Source organism: Pleurodeles waltl, chromosome 10 (assembly GCF_031143425.1).
Source record: "Pleurodeles waltl isolate 20211129_DDA chromosome 10, aPleWal1.hap1.20221129, whole genome shotgun sequence".
Classification (NCBI taxonomy): Eukaryota; Metazoa; Chordata; class Amphibia; order Caudata; family Salamandridae; genus Pleurodeles; species Pleurodeles waltl.
Window position 1 is genome coordinate 825,338,118 of NC_090449.1, and position 21,045 is coordinate 825,359,162.

At 42.4% G+C, this 21,045-nt stretch overlaps 1 long non-coding RNA gene across 1 annotated transcript; it reads left to right on the plus strand.

Annotated features, from left to right (window-relative positions):
- Positions 1–355: 355 nt before the first annotated feature.
- LOC138260822 (uncharacterized) lies at positions 356–2,701 on the plus strand. The gene is made up of 3 exons (XR_011199014.1): positions 356–424; positions 1,122–1,227; positions 1,662–2,701. It is a non-coding gene; the product is annotated as an uncharacterized lncRNA (long non-coding RNA).
- The last annotated feature ends 18,344 nt before the right edge of the window (positions 2,702–21,045 follow it).

The window sequence follows — 21,045 nt, forward strand, 5'->3', positions numbered from 1 at the left end:
TACTGTTTCTCTATATGATGTCCCATACGTCAGCATTATGGTGTACTTGCCCTTGCATAACCATTTTTTGTCCTTTGCTTCGGCTCTTTTAAAAGTTATCTCCTTCTGATATTGCCATCCATGCAATGTATATCTGTCCTACACACATAAAATACCTGTGGTGTGTTTCACTTCAAAAATGTTTTTAAAAAAAATTGCATGATTCTCCTTTCCTCTCCGGTGTTTCACGTACCACTTTCTGTTTCATTAATATTTTAAGTCTAACATCCCTCTCAACATGGCGCCCTTTTTGGGCAGTAGAGCAGTAGTCCGTTTTCTCTTTCCACTCTTCAAGTCAGCCTTAAAAGAGCAGCTGATTACCGGCGCGCAATTTCACATGCGACGCCGGTAACAGATTATTCTAGCGTCCTGATGTGGGTCGGAGGTAGGTGTATGGCCGTTACTGTTATAATCCGTTAAGTGTGTAGAGTTTCGGAGACATGCTACTCCTCATATAGCAGTCTCTGTAGGCATTCGTAGCGTGTTACACACATTCATCCACGTCTGAAGAACCCGTTTTATTTTGTCCTGCCCTAGTTTGATCAATGGTTTACTTCTTGGGCTCTTCTCAATGATTATTTCCCCCAGTGTAACTATCGTGTTTTAAGTTAAACACTAATTTTTCATTATACGGCTTACACATTTAAGAGCAAGCCGCTCCTGCCCGTATTTTGTGTTATGATTACATACACCCGTGGGCTTTACAATCCACCGCCTCTCTTTGATACATAGGCTATATTAAATTACCAACCGAGCATCTATCATATTAGTTGCTCAACCCTTTAGTGCCATCTCAGTAACAGGACTTTTTCATTCCAAAATTTTGGGACCATGATTTATTGACAGTGTGGTTTTCCTAACCATTAGGGATGAAAAGTAGGTAGTTATTTTCTCTTTTACCGGGGGGGGGGGGGGGGGGGGGGGGGCACTATGCTATTTACGCATTGCCATCTTAGCATTTTTGTTTGTAGATCATATCTAGCTGTATCCCACTACCCACATCCGTTTTTCTCCCCTGCCCCCTTGGCCATTATTTCAGATTTGTATCTTTACGTCTGCATGATTCCTTTTTTCAAATTTAGGCTTATCATGGTCTTCAGATACTCCGTTCACCACCCAGCATATCATCCTCTAATAGATTAGCGATCTTTGGAACTTTGGAACACTGTGCGATACTTCTATTTTTAGGTATGCCCCTTTCTATACCATATACTATTTAGCATGGATTTTTTCTTTCCTTCTCCTCTTTCTCTCGTTTTTTTCTCCTTCTCATTCTCTTTTTTGAAAACTAATAATTTTCTTCACTATCACATTCACACACCGACTTTGTCTTTAACTTTTCGTATAATATGAGCACTGGGGCTCCCTTTCCCTTTTTTTATGTCTATGCTTCTGTTCACTGAGGCATGCTTTTATAGGCACTCTCGGTTTAAGACAATTGACACAAGAACAATAGGATTATCGTCATTTCTCATAGACGTCACAAAATCAGCATGCTCATACTTACGGCATAAACTGGGCCTCTTCACTTGTTCATGAATCTTTTTCTCGTTAGACAATGTATTATTCTCTTACACTAGCAACATCAGTGTTTGACACATTACATTTGTATATGTTCACAGCCTTGAAAAAGTCAACCCTGACGAAACACGTGTCGGCTATTGTTTATCTGAACATGAGAATTGTACTCATCGTCTTATATTGTGCCCAGGATGTCTGATTGGGCCAGATGTCATTTTTTCACCTAGAGACATTATAGATGAATAAAGTGAAACTTTTCATCTTTCTGCGATGTGCCGTGGTTTTCTCTCTTGTATGCAACGAGCAGTATCAGTGAGAGAAGCTGTAGGTTATGTTTTTTCTGTTCCGAACTGTCTTGAGTAAAAGTGTGTGCCTTTCCATGTCACTTTTCAAGAAGGTAAGAAATGGAAAAATGAAAGAGTGAAAAGAAGGCATCCAACATGCTTGGCGGCGACTTTCACATCTCTTGGATCCCATAAATCATAAAGTCTTGAGATTATCTCACAAAATCACTTGATGTAGAGCCTCCTACAGGTAATCATTCTAATGTCCGAATACGTTTTTAATGTCAAATAATTCTCAATTGTAGATTTTATAACATTGTTCGGTTGTATATAAAGTTTGTGAATAATAAACAATGGAATGCAACTGCTGTATATAAACATATTGTTGTGATAGCTTGCCTCTGAAGACTCCAGCAGAAGCAACTGTCTGTACAATGAATGGCAAAGAAAGATTTTGATGTCTCGGTATTGGGGCCGATGTAAGGGTCAAAGGCTTCTTGTTGTGTTGTACCCCACACCAAAACGGTACTTTTTCAAGTAAATGATACTATTGGTACACCACTACTGAAAGATCTGAATAATTTGGCAGTAAATGTTAGTAAAGTTCAAGAACCTTTGTACTTGTTTGCTGGTGGTAGGAGCAGGCCATTGATGTACTAGTTGTAATTTGCCAGGATCCATTTCATTACCTACATTAGATATGACATGCCTTAGGAAGATTAGTGATTGTGTTTCAAACATGCATTTCTAAAGCCTCGTGATATTCTATGCAAGATTCTAATACTCCGTGAGTTTAATGAATGAAGCTGTATCCCACTAGGGACGTGCAGAGATGAATAAATCCCTTAGCAAAATAATGTTCAATGTACTTTTTCCGTTCTTCTTTCTCATGTACTGTGAAGTTCTATGTTTGATGTTGAGGAATGTGATTCCACGGATCATATCACTAGAACAATTGTAAGGCCTGTGGGATGATATCTTCAAATACATCTACAAATACAAAATTGAACTACCACTTAATGGCTCAGCACTAGTCTGTGTAATAGTGTTTTTCATGCATTGATGGGAAATAACGTCCCTTGACAATAAGGTGGACTCGTAGCAATGGAGTTCTTGACGTAATCCGTCTGGCGATAATAATGCTAAAGCTATCTGCTGTCTAAGAAGATTGAAAAAGAAGGAGCTTTGATGATGTTGCAAGCCAATGATTCCATGTGATTCCATATAATCATAGGAGGTTGCATGAGTAAGCAGGTGTGTTTCTAGCATAAACCCCCCTTACATTAGGGGAGTGCAATCCACAATATAGACAAATTCTGCGTTTTTTTAATGGACAGCAGCACCTCATAAGCCTTAGCAATTTTGGTATGCAAAAAGACACTAGAGGCTCCGAAGACCATTAAAGCAAAATATATGCGTAGGTCTTTAACATGAAGATAGTAACAAGGACTTAACCATGAAAATGTAATTGGTATTTTGCCAAGAAGAAGAAAAGGACTTTGGATCGCCAATGTATTTCTCAGGAGACTCTAAGACTGAAGGAAATGCCAAAGGTTGGGCCACTGGTTGAGTCAGGCTGTGGTGGCACAAGTGTACAGAAGGAATTAGTGTGTGAGGTAGAAAGTGCTAGAGTGTTTAACTGTGCAACTCAAGAAGAAGCACCACTTCTGTTCTGGCTGTTTTGAGTTCCATTTGTATGCCTTCAACAGCTTGTGACAAGGCCACAAATGAAATGTCCTATGTCTTTTTGGGGGCCTGAAAATCTGTCCTGACCAGAGTAGAAGACCGTGCAGATTATCCACTAGCCTTCCTATTTTCCAATATACTCAATCCTGTTTCTGTTGCATTGGAGATATTGTGTAAAGTGAAACAAGGAAAAGAGGTATAGCTTGGGCAGGGAAAAACTGTGGGGTCCAGCACCTTGGGTAAGTGTGTTAGAAGCACAACATTTACCTTAAAGTAAGGAATTCATTAATATGACAGTAAACACTTAACAGTATTTATAGTAACCCAGAAACAGATCCTTTTACCACTTTTAGTCCTGAGTGCAATGTTGACCAATTGTGAACTGGGGATTGTTTTTTACTGGTCAGGTGCAAGAAGGATTAGAAAGAGTTAAGTAGGAGGCAGTTACACAAGAGCCTGAAGGGGGACAGAACCCACAAAAAAGATGCATGTGAAGGTAGGGGGCCAAGTGATGGATGTAGGGGATGGTGGCGATGTTCACTAGGACAGTGATAGAGGTTGCTGGCCCAACTTGTTCTCAGCTTGTGTATGGTTACAGTACTGCCTGATTCAAAATAGCCACCACATAGTTGCCCCTTTTTATGACCTCTGTTTTTTTAATTGCTGATTTCCAACCCAAGATGGCAGTGGTTGACTTTTAGTTGATTGATCCTTCTCTATTAGGTTAGAATGGGTTCTGAGAATATGAAAGCTAATAGTACCTTTTAGTTCATGCCTGGAAACACCCGTGGTTGTTCGGTTCTTCACTGGCAAGCAGAGACCCATAACATTCTGAATTGAGGAGGAGAAGCAGGCTACAATTTTCTGCCAGTACTAGAGTTCCCAAGAATCCTAAGGTAAGTCCTGATATTAGTCCGAGGGGTCAACCTGTTCACATTGATGTACTTTAGTCGTTCACCTGTTTACTGCTTTTATGTATGTGATCAGATTGATGGTGTCTTCTGTGACTTTATTAAATGTGCAACAAACAATACAATTGTTGGAGAAACTCAGGTTGATGGTGTCTTCTGTTGACTTTATTAAGTGTGCAACATACAATAAAATTGTGGGAGAAACTAATGCACAGTGAAATATATATGATGTTTGGTGCCTGACAGTTTGGTAAAGCTGCCACCACAAATTAATGGAACCTTCTTTTTCCATAATAAAATATACAAAGAGCTCATGTAGCATATTTTGAACAACTTCCCATTTATAAGCTGTCCATTTGATGTGATGGTTTTGATTCTTCTTGAGGTTTACTTAGAAGATCCTCCATACTTTTATTTTGACTTTTACTACAACTGATTTTCATGAATGTGATTGTCATGAATGTTATTAGCAGTGGCCCAACTATTACCCAACGATGACCATGTGATAAGGTGTACCGTCTTAAGGTTGAGAAACTGGTGAATGAGTTTGTGTGTTATTTTCTCCTTAGCCAGCTGCAAGCTCGGTGAATACAGAATAACCAGCAACTTACACTACTTGCCTTTATTCATAAAGGTCAGCTCATCAATTTAAAAGTGTGTGTAATGCAATGTGAACCTGGTTCTAGTGCAGATAAAATAATTCCACTGTGTGTTATTGGCTTTGACATTAGATAAGTAAATGATACCTCTGCTAAACTGGTGGGTATAATACCCAGTTGTCCTGAAGATGTTGCACTGCTTTGGAGGTCCGGGTTGTTCACCTGCTGTGCCTGGTATTGTTCATAATTATGTTATTGGGACCTAGCTTAATTTAATTTTATTATGCATGGATGATGACTGTTGCTCAAAATGTTGTGTCTCACTGCATTGTACTAGGCCATCTGCCAAAGAATTTGGAAGATTTGTTGCAAAGCCTTGCCTTATTAGTTATATTCTTGAATGTGACTACTTGGTAGTATGAGCTTCTTTGGTGAAATCATGTTACCCTCACCAGGAAGCAACTAGTTTTCCTACTCTACCTGTATTAAATAGCAAGAAAGAATATTGAGATGCTTAGCCACCACAGTAAAAAAATGTAAGGTATATATCAGGGATGTGTTAAACAATACCTTATAAAATAGATTTAACCTTTTAAAGGTGTCTTTATTTGGTTCCACTAATCAAAAGATCCCATTATTGAACAGATATACTCCTCATCCTCAGGCACTAACCACACATTAATGTCCCTAATTCTCCTCATCACGACCAGTGTGTACGAAATTGGGTTATTGGTTGAGAAAGGTGGAAGCCCTACTGAAGCAACACCCACAAACCTTGTCAGGGTCAACCACAAAACTCGCTAAATTAACCTGTGCTTAACCCTTTTGTAGCTTGGCACAAAAGCAGTCAGGCTTAACTTAAAGACAATCTGTAAAGTCTTTATACAGTATATCAACAGTAGTAACGTGATGCCACAATGCAAAAAAGTCCCAGACCAATTTAAAAAACTAGAGAAAAGTTAAATAAATAAAATGATGCCAGAATGACAATAAAAATCAATAGAACCAGAAATATTGATTTGTTTATTTAAAAGTTTTAATTGAAAATAGAACTAAAACACAGAAAGTGCCACTCACAGTTATCTGGTCACACTAAACCATGGGAAAGTCACAAGTTCAGGTTAACCTCGATGTGGTATTGGTTGGACCAGGGACTAGGTTAGTTCTGCTGAAAAGTTACCTTCCCAAGTTAGGCGCAAAGAGTTGCATTCATGTTCCAGGAGGCAGCAAGGAGGAGACTTTTGGTGTGAAGAGCAGGTCGAGTGTCGTGGATAGTCATTGTTGTAGTGGGAAGAACAAGTCATCACTGGGGACCCACAATGGTGGATTGTCTTGGATGGTTGCTGTTGGTGTGAAGTACAGGTCGCACTTTGCTGGTCATCTCAGATAGTTGCTGTCAGCGCAAAGAACAGGTCTCACCGAAGCTTCATGTTGGCAGTCATCAAGGGCAGCAGGGTTTTGGTGTAAATGGGAACATTTGGTGTTGTGAAGACCCCAAACTTCAGGATTTTCACCTTTTTTCTTGTAGAAGAGCTCTCACTGATGCCAGCTAAGGGTCCAGGACCTGGGTGGCACCTCTTGGGATCAGGACTCACTCCAGCAGATGCCAGCAGCAGGGCACAGGCTGGTCCAGGGGGTCCAGTTGGTGCTGGTCAGTTGGGCAGGTGCAGGGAGGCCTTTTAAAGCTTATCGTGTCCCTATAGTGCACATAGAAGGTCAGTCAACTGACCACGTGACTCACTTTGGGTAGCCTGTTATTAAGGCAAGCAGGTCCAATTATCATCTTCTTCAGACAGCAAGGAAGTCCATCAAGCAGCAGTGTAGTCCTTCTTACAGCAGGATAGTCCTTCTTCTGAAACTTCCACAGGTCCAGGAGTGTTGTGATAAGTGGTACTTAAGGTCCCATTTTTATACCTAGTGCCAACCTTTGTGTGGGGGAATACCCTGAACTACCTCCAAAAGGTTTAGGATGACCAAGGCTAGCTGACCTGGTGCCAGGTTCCCTTGTGTGTGCTGCAGGCAGAGCAATTTAAATTGTTTGCAGGCAGGAAACAGCTCCTCCCCAGCCATCCTGTGAGGAACACACTCTCCTCTCACACCTAGGTTTACTTTGTCTTACTGCCTGGAAACAATACACAAACATAAACCCCAACAGCAGAGCCATCCACAAGCATATGACTCAGGACACCGCAGGAAGACACAGATGGCAGTCGCGGCTCATGCTAAACAGAAGGGGTGAGGCGGCATGCATGTGGTGGGGAGAATTAAATTAAATAAACAATCATTAAAAAAAAACACTTACCTCCTCCGCCGCGCGCTACTTTTCTGTCCCTTGTCAACTGCAGGCACAGGCTCCCAGCCTGCCCTGCGGCTAATCCTGATGCTGCTCAAAGAAGCGTTAAGATTGGCTGGGAGCACCCAGCCAGGGCGCTCCCAGGCATTCTGGGAGCCCGTGCAGGCTATCTCCATCCCTGCAACTCTGTAGCTGGGCTGGAGAGAGCCCTGTGCCCATGTGTGTTTGACTGACCCGAGGCGGCCGGACAAACACACATGCGCTCTGAGGGGGAGTGCTGTGCACTCCCTCTCATTGCTCGTCACCCCCGTGGCCCCGCCCCTTTCCCCACAAATTGATCATAATTACAGTTTATGATAGTTTTTTGGGAAAAGGTTTGCAGCTGCCGGCAAAGGGGGAGGTGGGGGTGACGCTCCTCCGCCCTTATGGAGGAGCAGCCCCTGACAGATGGTTAGGACAATAAAAAGCCAATTTGGCATTTTCAAAATTGTAACTTAAAATCTGACTGCACCATTAAAGTTGATTTTAAACTACAGTTCATTTGAGGGTGCACAGCATCTACTCCCAATCTGAATTTAGGATCTATTAAATGTAATAAGGTCACCCAGTGTTAGTCTACGGGAGTAATAAGTACTGCAACAGAGATAAATGTCTTTAAGATTTTTTTTTACAGTTGGGGTATGTAAAACTTTGTAAATACCATGCTCCCTGCTTTGGTGGTGGTTAGTACCTACCGTAGGGGTGACTTAAAAGTTTTAAAAAAGCAAGGCTTCTTTCTGACTGGCAAAAGGAATATTTAGCCAGGCACTGTAAAACTGCACTGCATGCTGCATGTTTTACAGTGCTACTTTAGTGGGTGGTAGAATGAATGCTGGTCATGGGTACACAGAGTGCAATTTACTAGGGACTTACACGTGAATTAAACATGCTGATTATATGTGGCCCAATTTTACCATGTTTTAAGGAGATAGCACAAGCATTTTGGCACTGGTGAGTCTGGGTAAAGTGCACAGGGTCATAATGTCAACCAAAGTAAGTTTAGCCAAGAATCAGGGAGAAAAGGCAAAATGTTTGGGAGAATACCACATCAAAGATATCAGGTCCAGCACAATGTCTTTACAAAGATATGTTCTCAATCAAATCATGTGTGGCCCGCCTACAATACCCCCAATATTCTACAATTATCCGTGTTAGATCTGTCAGCCTTCGAGTGGTCTTCCACACAAACTTTTCGCTTTTCTCTTCCATTCTTGCTGATCAAGTTTTTGCTGGTCTTAGGACTCCAGTGCTAAAGTGTATATGTTCCCTCATCAGAACATGGTAACATCGGCTTATCCCCATATTTAATTTACTTATAAGTCCTAAGTACCTTGGTACTACATGTACCCAGGGCCTGTAAATTAAATGCCACTTGTGGGCCTTCAGCACTGATTGTGCTATCTGCTCAAGTACCTCTTTAAAAATGCCTCAGGCCTGCCATTGCAGCCTCTGTGTGCAGTTTAAAACTGCCATGTTGACTTGGAAAAATAAACCATTATCTGGACCCAAATGTTAATTTTTAATACATATAAGTCTCCACTGGGGTAGGACCTGGACAACCCAGAGGACAGGGAGTAGTCTGTTTAAAAAGTAGGACATATACTTTTAAGTTTTATATCTTCTGGTCATGAAAAACTCCTAAATTCATTTTTCACTTCTGCAAGGCCTACCTCTTCTATAGGATAACATTGGAGTTACCTTATTACCTTAAATATCTGTAATTTCCGAATGGGAGCAGGTAAGCAGTTCATGTTTGATGTCTTTGGAATGTTAATGGAAAATATGATGAAGTCAGATTTTAAATTACAATTGTGAAATTCCCACTTTTAGGAAGTTGGCATTTTCCTGCCTTAGCCATTTAGTGCCTGCAGTCTGTCTCTGGGTCACGTGACTGGGCGTACCTGACAGTAGGGCTTTGTGTATCCCTCCTAGACAGTCACACACAATAGAGAGCTCAGGTGTGCCTCGATGGTCCATCACTGGCAGGATGGGTGGACGAGGCTGAGCACAGGCCTACGTATACTTCAATAGGCTGTGTCCTGCTGCCAGACAAAGAGCTGCATACCTCCTTTAGTTAGATTGTAGCCAGGACAGGGAAAACTGGATACCTGGGGACTTCATTTGGAAACCTCTAGTACCTTCTTCCTCAATTCAACTGCACAACTGGGCACAAATACTCGACCTCGGACACCCACTCTTCAGTACAGGTCTGGACCTCTGGATAATCTGCCAGGAAGAAGGACTGGGTGCTACTGAAAGGACTGTCTTTCTGTTGGACAGCTGCTCTAAAGGACTGCTGCCCTGCTGTGCTAACCTGCTGCCCTCTTGCCTGGGTGAGAAGGACTGGACCTGCATCTGTTGAACCCAGGACCACCAGAGTGACTCCAATGCATAGTTGGCTGCTTCCTGACTTGAACCTCAGGGACAGGAGGCTTAAACAACCTTGACCCAACACCTAGTCTCTGCCATCTGCCAGTATACCTGCTAAGTTTTGCTACCCCGTTCTGGCCTTTGGAAGTGGGCCTAAGGTGCTCTGTTAGCCCCTGTGGATCCAGCGGAACCAATGCATCTCCTCTGCTGCACAGTGCAACTCTGAGCAGCATATATATATCACCGTTGCAGTGTGGATCAGAATGCGCAAAAGCCTGCATTACAGTGAGTCGCTGCATTGGAACCGCCATTGTGCAACACATCCTCAGTGCGAGCACTCATATCCCTTGGCAATGGCAGCCCCAACAACAATGCCAGACTTCGCGCCACAAACTGGCTGCTCCTCAGAACTGATGCATTGCCCCAATCATGTGATGTATCCTGAGAGCTGGACTTCACACTCCAAGCCCTCATGGACGGGATCCCCATCAAAGACGCAGGACCACCTTGTACCGCAGTCTTGCTGCATCTCGAGATCAACGTAGCGGTTCAGCTGCATGACACATCTTCATTGTGGATCCTCGCAATGATCTTCAAACCAGGATTTAAGGTACCTTGTTCAGCAGGCCTAATTGGGTCCCTGTAGCTGTCCCACGCTCCATTGCGGTTGGTCTGAACTTGTGACTTTGCCCTGGTAAGGGGAGACGGGATATCAACAGTTGGCACTTTTGTCACTATTGTCACTATATTCTTAAAATATGCATTTCTCTGGTTGGATGCTTATTGTTTTGGACTTGATTTATTTAATAAAAATTACACTATTTTTATAAACTAGTGTGGGATCCATTTGTAGTGTGTTTTCCCTGTATACGTCTTTAAAGTGTTGCGCTAAAACTTTACACATTGCCTCTCAGGTAAGCCCGAGTGCTCTGGGCCAAACTACTCGAGGGTTGAGAACATGCTAATTTAGAATTTGCTTGTGACTTCACCCTGAGAAGAATTATGATTGCTGCTGGAGAAGGGTTTCACACCCCTCAAACAGTAACCCATTGTCTTATAATCTTTACATGAATATAGCAAAGAGTGTCCATAAAACTGAAGTGCATTCTAAGGCCCCAATGTTTTCAGGCCTACCGTGCATCTCTATCAGTGACTTCCTTGCCAGGAATGTCCACATCAAACCAAAATTAAAATATATGTACAACAAAAATATATCCCAAACTTTCCTGGAAATCACTTAGCATATCAATAAATACTTAGGTGCCCTTAGCACAGTTAGTAAAAATATTGCCTCCCTCAACCTGACTTTCCTGTACCCTGCATCATGATCCCAAATGCAAAAACGGCCTTTAAAGAAATCATAAAAATGTTGATCCCCTTTTGCCAGGCTCTACGATATCCATGCATCACATAACCAAATATAAAAATAACCTATCATTGTTAGACCTGGCATCCTTGACTTGGTTTCCCCTATGTTTTTGCCTCTGCTCTCTGTATTGTGCTGGTTTTGGTACTCTGGACACCTTACCACTGCTGACCGGTACTAAGCTGCTAGTGCTCTCTGTGTAAATTGTATTGGTGATAGGCTTTTCCATCAGTGGCACATTTGAGGTACTAGTAAGTCCCTACTTAAATGCACTAGGGCCTGTAAATCAAATGCTGCCAGTGGGCCTGCAGCACTTATTGTCCCACCCACATGAGTAGCCCTGTAAACATTACTCAGATCTGCCATTGCAGTGTCTGTTTGAAGTTTTAAACTGCCAATTCGACCTGGCAAGTGTACCGTGTCCAAACCTTCCCTTTATGTAAAGCACTCCTAAGGTAGGTCCTTGGGAGCCCCATGGGCAGGGTGCAGTGTATTTAAAAGCTAGGACACGTACGGGTGTGTTTTACATGCCCTTATAGTGAGATACTGCCAAATTCTGTTTTCACTATGGCAAGGCCTATCTCTCCCGTAGGTTAACATGGGGAAAGCTTTCAAATATCTTTTGGGAGCAGGTAGAGAGATGGAGTTTTGGCTCTCTGAACACACAATTTAAAAATAAATCTTCTGGTAAAGTTGTTTTTTAGATTGTCGGTTTGAAAATGCCAATTTTAGAAAGTAGACATTTTGTGCCTCTGCCTGCCTGTGGAATCCACATCTGGGTCAGATTGACAGTTGGGCTGTTTGTGAATTCCCTCTAGACAGTGACACAAAGGAGGCCGAGGAGTGGCTTGCATATCCTATTGAGTCTCCTGGACTAGAGTGGGGAGGGAGAAGCTGACACCTGCACCTGAAAGAGCTGTGCCTGTCTGCATCCCCCTAATGTGTGCCTGGGGCCAGGCCTGGGCAAGGCAGGATCTGGTGAACAACATAGACTTTCCTTTGAGGTTTGCCCACTTCAAAGGCAGAACTGAGTATGAGTAGTGGACCAAAACCCCTAGATTTTTAGATTATTTCTGGATCAAGAGGAACCTCTGCCAAAGAGAAGAGCTGAAGAGTTGGGGGAGGAGTAGTACTGCCCCTGTGCCTGTGAGGGTGCTTTGCTGGGTTGGCCTGCAATTGATGCTGCTACCTTAAAGAGGACAAAGACTGGACTTTGTGGTATTTTCCAGCTTGTGAAGTGTCTCCAAGGGCTTGGACTGAGCTTGCCATCTGTTTTGAAGTCTCTGGGCCATCAAAGACTTCCTCTGCCAGCACCTGGACTCTCTTGCAGAGACTCCTACCCTGCCAAGTGGTGCTCAATCCAGTCCCTGGGCCCTTGAAAGGAGATGTTTGTGGAACCAAGGCTGAAATCCGTGTACCAGAGCTGAGTGTGAGAAAAATCGACGCAGCACCATCTCACGGCTGAAAAATCAACGCACCACCTGCATCGTGGCTGGAAAATCAACGCAACACCCCTTGGGGCTGCCGAAATCGATGGATCACTCACGCAGCGTGGCTCTTCACCACCGTGCACCAGGATTTCACATGCATCATCAATGGGTGTCAAAACTACAGTGAACCTACACAGACCTGAGGTTGCCCATCTGGAAATCAACGCATTGCTTTTCTGTGGGAGAGAGAAATGAGGTATCGACTGGAGAACGATCGGCACACGGCCTCACTTGCGAGTCAGGAATCGACCCATTCGTTACTTTTCCGATGTACGATCGCCTGTGCAGCTTTATTTTTGACACATACCAGGCACTTTGTGTAAAACAAAGCATCCATTGATTTCTCTGGATTAAGACTCTTTTTAGTTTAAAAATTCATAACTTTGTTTATGTTGGATTTTTGTCATTTTGGTCTTGCTGCGGTGTAGAAAGTGGAAGTAATACTTTGCAGGAAAATATTATGGAAGTTTAACAGTCTTTACAAAATCTTTCATGCTATAGTTAGGTTCCATGAGTGTAGACTAACTGAAAGACTCTGCTCTCTATGAATGAATATGCATGCTGCCAGATGGAATTGTCACTAGGGTAGGAATCTGGGGAAAGCACGGATACTGAGTGAGAGATGGAGAAACACAGACTCGATCTCTCTACTCAGTAAAGAGATTTTGTCAGTCAAGAGAAGGAACAGCTCTATCTCGATGTTATGGAGCAGAGCTTACTGAACTGCACTGAAGACAGAGGAGAACAGGTAAGTAAAGACTACCAGCAAATTTTAACATTTCCAGGATATCAGCATTTGAAAGGCTTACTGGTTTTAGAAGTAGCTGTTGCATTACCAAGCCTTAAGCAGACCAGGAGTTCCAGTGAGGACTCTGGTATACCACTGAAGACCTGCTGGTCATAAGTTAAGTTGCAACCAAGAGAAGTAGCCCACAAATACAGTAACACAGAGTAAGGGGTATCTAACTGGGAATGTTTTGTGAGGGCCTGAGAGAGAAAGACAACAAATGTGATGGGCGGATAATGAGTGATATAAAAGTGAAGATCCACACTCACAACATCTTCCCAGGTAAAGGCTATATGCTATGAAGTGCCTTAAACTTGCTCTGGTCACCAGTAACTTGAAAGTGCCACAAAACTGGGAAATGAGTAGACTCATTATCTAGCAGTTACTGAATAGTGTTCCTAATCAAATAATTTTCCATGGCCCATCTTCCACAGTCTCCAACTCCCTGTAGACCTTAATCTTTATAGTGTGTCTGCAGTTAGCCTGAAACCTGACACTTACATATAGGTGTACATAATTTAACCAACTAAAGATGTGTGTACTGTTATTTCATATTGTGTCAGGTATAAGTTACCTCTAAGCTACGGCCCATGGGATGAACCTCTACTTACATTTTGCTCTATAATGCTACATATATTGTGCTTAGCTTTTATCATTAATGTATATTTTTTATCATAGTGTGCTTATGTTCAGTGTATGTGGTGCATGTGTATGGTATCTAATGCAGCAAACAACATAGTGATGGAAGGAATTCTTGAACTAATGTCAGCCTTCTGCAATCACTTGAAGCTGCACTCATGGCCATTATTTTCCCTCAGTAGGCTACTTTAAATAGAGACATGCCACATGCAAATCAATCTTGTTCCTGCTCCAATAGTCCTACCTAGGTCTCTTCAGTGAATTATAGTTTTAGTACTGTGGTACAATTAGGATGGGATATATTCTGGGAATACCGATTGCCCTACTTAGGGCATCCATTGCAATGATCAGCAATGTGATGGACGAAATGCTTGAATAAATCTTGCACTTGCAATTGATGAGGTTGCATTCTGTACCATTGTATTTTACCCACTATGCCACTCAAGTCAGAGACATGCCACATCCAAATCAGTCTTGGTTTTGCTGAAGTAAGAGCTCTCCAACCAGAGCTGCCAGGTCAGATTCACTCCAGACATCCTAGACCATGTTCAGCCTACTTAGCCTCGCCAGTGAGCTATAACTTCAGTCCTGTGGCACAGCATTTGACCCATCAATTGTTTGTCAACTTTAGTGCAATGCTGTAGGTGCCAGGCCTAACTAGTCTGAATCCAGCTGGGACTTGTTTATGTTCCTGCTCAAAGAGGACCTAGCCTGACATTTTTGGCCAGACTGCGCTTACTTGAGGAGGACCAAGGCTGATTTGCATATGGCTGATTCCTGTCTGAAGTGGAATGATGGGCAAAAAGAAAACAAAGGACCAAGGTCTAGCTCAGGCAATATCAGTGGATGGGGATAACAACATTGTACCCATCAGTGTTTTGATTAGTGTTATATATTAGTGATACCTAGTACTACCATTCTTACTATAAACATGGGAGACAAAATTATATGCCAGTAAGTCATTTAGGTGTGCATATTTCCATTATGAGTTTTTCTATTACTGTTCCCAGCACCTATCACAAGAACAAGGATGCCCTCTCACACATTTTTTTCTACCATGTTAGAATTACTATAAAAGAATACCCTGCTTTTTACAACAACAGAGAGATCTATGCTGCCTATGGAGCAAAATATTAAATGACATTTGGCATCTTTTCTAGGCATAACTGCAGGATCTGTGGGCAGTGTAAGGTAAGCCATTCAGCCATTGTCCAGGTATGTGATGTCTGTCCTTCATCTCTCATTATGGCAGATTAATAGCTACTCTGAATTAGGGCTAGGTTATGTAAAAAATATATTAAACACCAATATGCAACATATATTTTGTATAATTCAGACCTACAATATTAAAAATCTCTATGTATTGTGTGTGCTAGTTTGAGGGTAGACTAGGTTAGCCCACCACTAACCTGTGGAGTCTTTGATCGGGCTGATTGTCTATCCCCCATGGGCCTTCCTTCAAGTGTGGTTTAAGGGATGGGGTATGTGGTACCTCCTGTTATTTCTCTCAATTATACACAGTTGTTATGTTTACCTTAGCAGCCTAGGGTCCAAGAGAATGCTACGAGTGCAACCAAAATCCTTTGACATGCATCACTAGGGTAACTATTATTTTATCAGAGTACCTAGACCTATTGAACTGTACATCATTCATATACTTAATAAACTTGCACAATTTCGTGATAACCATACCCAATAGCAAACCAGATCAACAAAGGAATCTTCCATTATAATTCATTTGTTTATATCAAAATTAGTACACAACATTTCCTCAAATACAGGTAGTGTGAAATACATAAAACATATATAAGGGATTAAGTACCCCGTGCTGTACATTAGAAGGATATTGCAAGTCACAGAGGAGTTCCATGCACATATCGAAGAATGACGCCCAAGGCAGAACACCTTCATAAGGCTATGTTTCTATGATGACTTGCAATATCCTCATCATGTAGGGCAGGGGGTACTTTATCCCATACATTACACATTCACCACATTTCCTTTCCCACAAGCCACTTAAAACCTTGGTGCCTAGTTCATTCATGTGAAAGAGACAGCATGATTGCAAACATGAAGAATAAAAATAGGACCTTTAGTGCAAAAATAAACACATCACATGCATGTAAGATATTTGTTGCAAAAAGATATTAGAAACAGTTCAATACAATTCAGATTTTTTTAAGAAAAGCTGCAGTAGCTCAGAATGTGTTGAAATCTGCAGAAATATTCTATAATTATCTAATACAAAAGATAATAATGTTTTCCTGGTAGTCACTGTCAGCTAGAAAAATAGGCCAGAAGTAAAAAACACACTGTTTCATTTTCGCGGCTTTCACTAACTGCTCTATGGCCTGACCTGCCTTTCACCTTGGCTGTTGACTCTGGCAGCATGCATTGTGACACAATAACTCGACTGCAACAACTTGTTACAGTTCAGTTCTGATGCCTTGTCCTTATTGTGAGTGACTGGGTGCGTCACAGATTCCCATGTATTATAGCACAATTATATTCAGGATGCCATAATCAGACCACTCTATTTAATCTTCTAATGTTACCACTGCTCACTAACTCTATCTTTGTCCAGTAAAAACCATCCACCATGCAGTCAAAGCAGTTTGGTGTATGGGCTGATCTCTGGTGCCCCTCACTCTGAAGCATCTTACCTTGATGGGGCACAATCACTTCCGACTATCATGCGCAGAACGAGGTGTGACACTATTTTAAGTTTGCTGTACTCTGGAACCCATCTTTCTCACCGCCAGCATGAGCATGTTAATGCAGTAGGTGAAGGAATTGAATTGTCTCCCTTATGCTGAAAAACCAACAAAAGGACGAATGTTAGGGACTTACAATCTCCATCCTGGGATTTGGGAGCAGAAGTTGATTTGGAGCTATATCTAGGATAATTAAATTGGTTTGGGGTGTTTGAGATTCCCCTTTTCAATGGAGTACTGCATCGATATTATGTAATTTAATGTTAACCAAGTTGAACAATTTTATATTACAAAACATTTTGAAATGGTGAGCAAGTGGCTCATAACACAGCCTGATGGGAAACAAGTACTACTGTAACTGAGAAACGGGCAAAGTGTGTGCTGATAGAAATTGGTTTGTGGGATGGGTAAAAGGATGTGCAAAATGGCAAACTATTTTTTTAGATTTAACTATCCTATATTTAGTTAATGTTCCACACACAAATAGCTCATAGCCCATGGTTCACGGGCAATTAGCCCAGTTCAATCCTGTTAATGAAAAAGGAAGCACAAATGCTTTTTATGATTGTTTTTTTCACTACATCTTGGGCCATATTTATCATGTAGTTGTGTCACATTTGCACCATACAATGGGGTGCAAGTGCAATGCAACTATAAGTGCGATTTATCAAGCCACACAAGTCCACCTTGCATGACCCTGAGTGGCCTGATAATTCTGGAGTAACACAAAGCAGCCTAAATCGTCCATGGGTGGCGAGTGGGTGTTCTCTTGCAACACCCATGGATTTTGATGCATTCCCAGATTTACTCTAAGTGGTAGACCTGGGAATGCACCAAGACTGCCCAAGTGATGCGTAAGGAGGAGAAATGTGTTTATTTCTCCTTGTTTTTCCTCTTTCTATGTGTGCTGCATTCAGCGGGATTGTTTTTGTACAGGAAGGGGCACCCTCCTGCACAAAAACTATCCTGCTTACAACACAGGCACCCTTTCACAGTGGTGCAAGAGTGCCTGCTAAGCAGCACATTGTGCATCAGCACTGGGAAAAGACAGAAATGCACTGTATAATTGCATTTCTTGGACTTTCCCTGTCACACAGAGCAGCAAGATGGCTTCCTACGCTGCGTGAATATGTGATAAATATGCCCCTTTAATCTGAGGTAAGTACAAATTGAACTTGCTCTTTTTTAGCATCTACACTTACCTGCAGCTTTTAGTGGTTGGTGTGCACAAAAAATGAGAAGCGTTAGAAATAAGATGTGTTTTTTCCAATTTCTTCGCAACTCCATGAATTAGGCGGAAAGTCCTTGCAAGCACTCAGGGCAAATGGAATTTATTGCGGAATTGCGTAACCAAAAGTAGTTAACCTACGTGTGTTAAGCCCATGGGAATTTAACTCAAGAACAACCAGCCAACTGGTTACTATCTGTTAGAAATGGGGTCTCTAGTTGACAGTGGTTTGCACCCTGTCCAAGTAGGGACCCTCACTCTTGTCAGAGTACGGGAGTCACACAGCTAAAATAACCCCTGCTCAAACCCTTGGTAGCTTGGCATGAACAGGCCAGCTTATCTCAGAGGCAATGTGTAAAGTATTTGTATACACACACACACACACACACACACAAACACAGAGTAACATAGTGATAACACTACAAAAAGACACCACACAAGTTTAGAAAAATAGCCAATAGTTATCTGAGTAACACAAGAACAAAGCAACAAAAATTCAACATACACAAGTCAAGATATCACCTTTAAAAGTTTAAGCAAGATTAGTCCATAGAAATCAATGGATGCATTTGTTTCAGTGCAAAGTACCTCAGATGTGCCACAAATCAAACACGAGAACAGGTGCAGGAGGGTTGAGGTGCCGGAAAAGCAAGTGATTCGTGTGTTCCTTTCTGCCAGGGGAGGAGATGCGTTGGTTCCTGACTGTTGCAAGGAGGTGATGCATCGGTTTCTTACTGTCAGGGGGGTTGATGCATTGGTTTCCAGACACCCAGCCACCGTTCCTTGCTGTGGTGCAATGTCGATGAAGAAAGTGGCGCCCAGGGACGGTGCGCTGTAAATCCAGATGCGCTGTGTTGGTCTATAGAGGGGAAGCAGGCACTGCATTGATTCTGCTGTGGAGGTGTAGGCTCTGCATCAGATCTGTACAGCTATGTGTTGATTCCCTGGGATGAAGCAGGTGCTGCATCGGATCCTTCCACCGATGTGTTGTTTTACAGTGGTGCTGGGAGTCGATGCATAGATTTTCTCCTTAGCTCACCAGAACTCACTTCCAAGGGCCCAGGGACTGGATTTGACACACTTGGCAAGTCAGGACTCAGCAAGAGAGCCCAGGTGCTGGCTTATGAAGTTTTTGATGGTCCTGAGACATCTGAACAGGGAGCAAGGCCAACTCAAGCTCTTGGAGAACCTTGGAAGCAGGATGTTGAAAGCAAAGTGCATTCTTTTCACTCCCAAGACAGAAGCAGCAAGCAGCAGGCCAGCACATCAAAGCAACAGGCAGAGTGGCAGTCCCTCCTACAACATTTAGCTCTTCTTTCTGGCAGAATGTCCTCAGTCCAGAAGTGTTCTAACTGAGTGGTGTCAGAGGTCCAGTACTCATACCCATTTCTGACTTTGAAGTAGGCAAACTTCTAAGAGACTTCTTTGTAGTGCACAAGACCCTGCCTTTCCCTGTCCTAGCCGAAGATACACTCCAAGGAGTTGGAGACTGCTTTGTGTGAGGACAGGCACAGCCCTATACAGGTGCACGTGTCAGCTCCTCCCACCACTCTAGCTGAGGAAAATCCATCAGCCTGGTGGTGGGCCATCAGGATATGCAGGGCACACCTCAGCTCCCTTTATTTGACTATCTAGAGCAAATGCACAAACATCCCAACTGTCATCCTGACCCAGGCGTGTATTCAGCAGACAGGCAGAGGCACAGAATGGATAAGCGAGAAAGTGCCAACTTTCTAAAAGTGACATTTTCAAACTTACAGTTCAAAAACCAACTTCACCAAATGATGTATTATAAAATTGTGAGTTCAGAGACCCCAAACTCTACATTTCTATCTGCTCCCGATGGGAAATTGCACATAAATATATTTCCAGGCAATGCCCATGTTACTCTATAGGAGAGATAGGTCTTGCAATAATAAAATTTGAAAATATCAGTATTTCACTGTAAGGACATGTAAAACACACCTGTACAGGTCCTACCTTTTAAATACACTGCACCCTGCCCATGGGGCTGCCTTGGGCCTACCTTAGGGGTGACTTACAGGTAGCAAAAGGGAAGGTTTGGTCCTAGCAAGAGGGTGCACTTGCAGGTCGACATGGCAGTTTAAAACTGCAAACACAGACACTGCAATGACAGGGCTCAGACCTGTTTCATGACTACTCATGTGGGTGGCACAATCCGTGCTGCAGGCTCATTGCAGCATTTGATTTACAGGCCCTGGGCACACCCGGTGCACTATGATAGGGACTTTCTAGTAAATCAAATATGCCAGTCATGGATAAACCAATCACCAATACGATTTAGACTGGGAACCCTTGCACTCTAGCACTGGTCAGCAGTGGTAAAGGGCCCAGAGTCCTAAACCAGCAAAAACAAAACTCACACAGGATCAAAAACAGGAGGTCAGAAGTGAAAAGACAGAGGAAAGCGCCAAGAGCTGCAGGTCCAATTAGGCTGTGCTGGGCTAATATATGTGCATTTAAAATCAAGCAACAACATTATAAACGCTCTGAAGGATTTAGCGTCTTCCAAGAATTATTTGCCTGCTGGACTCTCAGAGTGAAGCCTCACTCAGCCCACACTATAAAATATCTGCATTCCCCAAGGAGTGCCCATTTTGAATGAACAACCAAAGCAGCTTAATCAATTTATTTGTTGCTCTTATAGAAAGAAAAGGCAAACATTCTGAAATCCAGCTCCTATTTTTCTGTGTATTATTCAGTGAACTTGCCTGAAAACCTTCTTTTGATTTTTACAACTAGGTCATCATTAATACATTTACAGCAGTAATCTTTATTTATATTAAACTTTCAAACGGTGATTTCAGACAAGCTCATGAAAAAACAAACAATATAGAGCAAAACGGCAATGAGTTGTTAATTGAAATAATTTGTGCTCAAACCCATTAACCCATAAAATGAAAATATGAAACTTTACTTGTGTTTTTCCTTATTGAAACAGTTTATCCCTAAAGCCATTTATTTTTCTATTTAGCCACGCGGGCTCGCCAATTACCACGTGTAGAGGCTACAAGTAGAGATGTTGCTTGTGCCGCAGAAGACTGGTGCTTACCGGCGA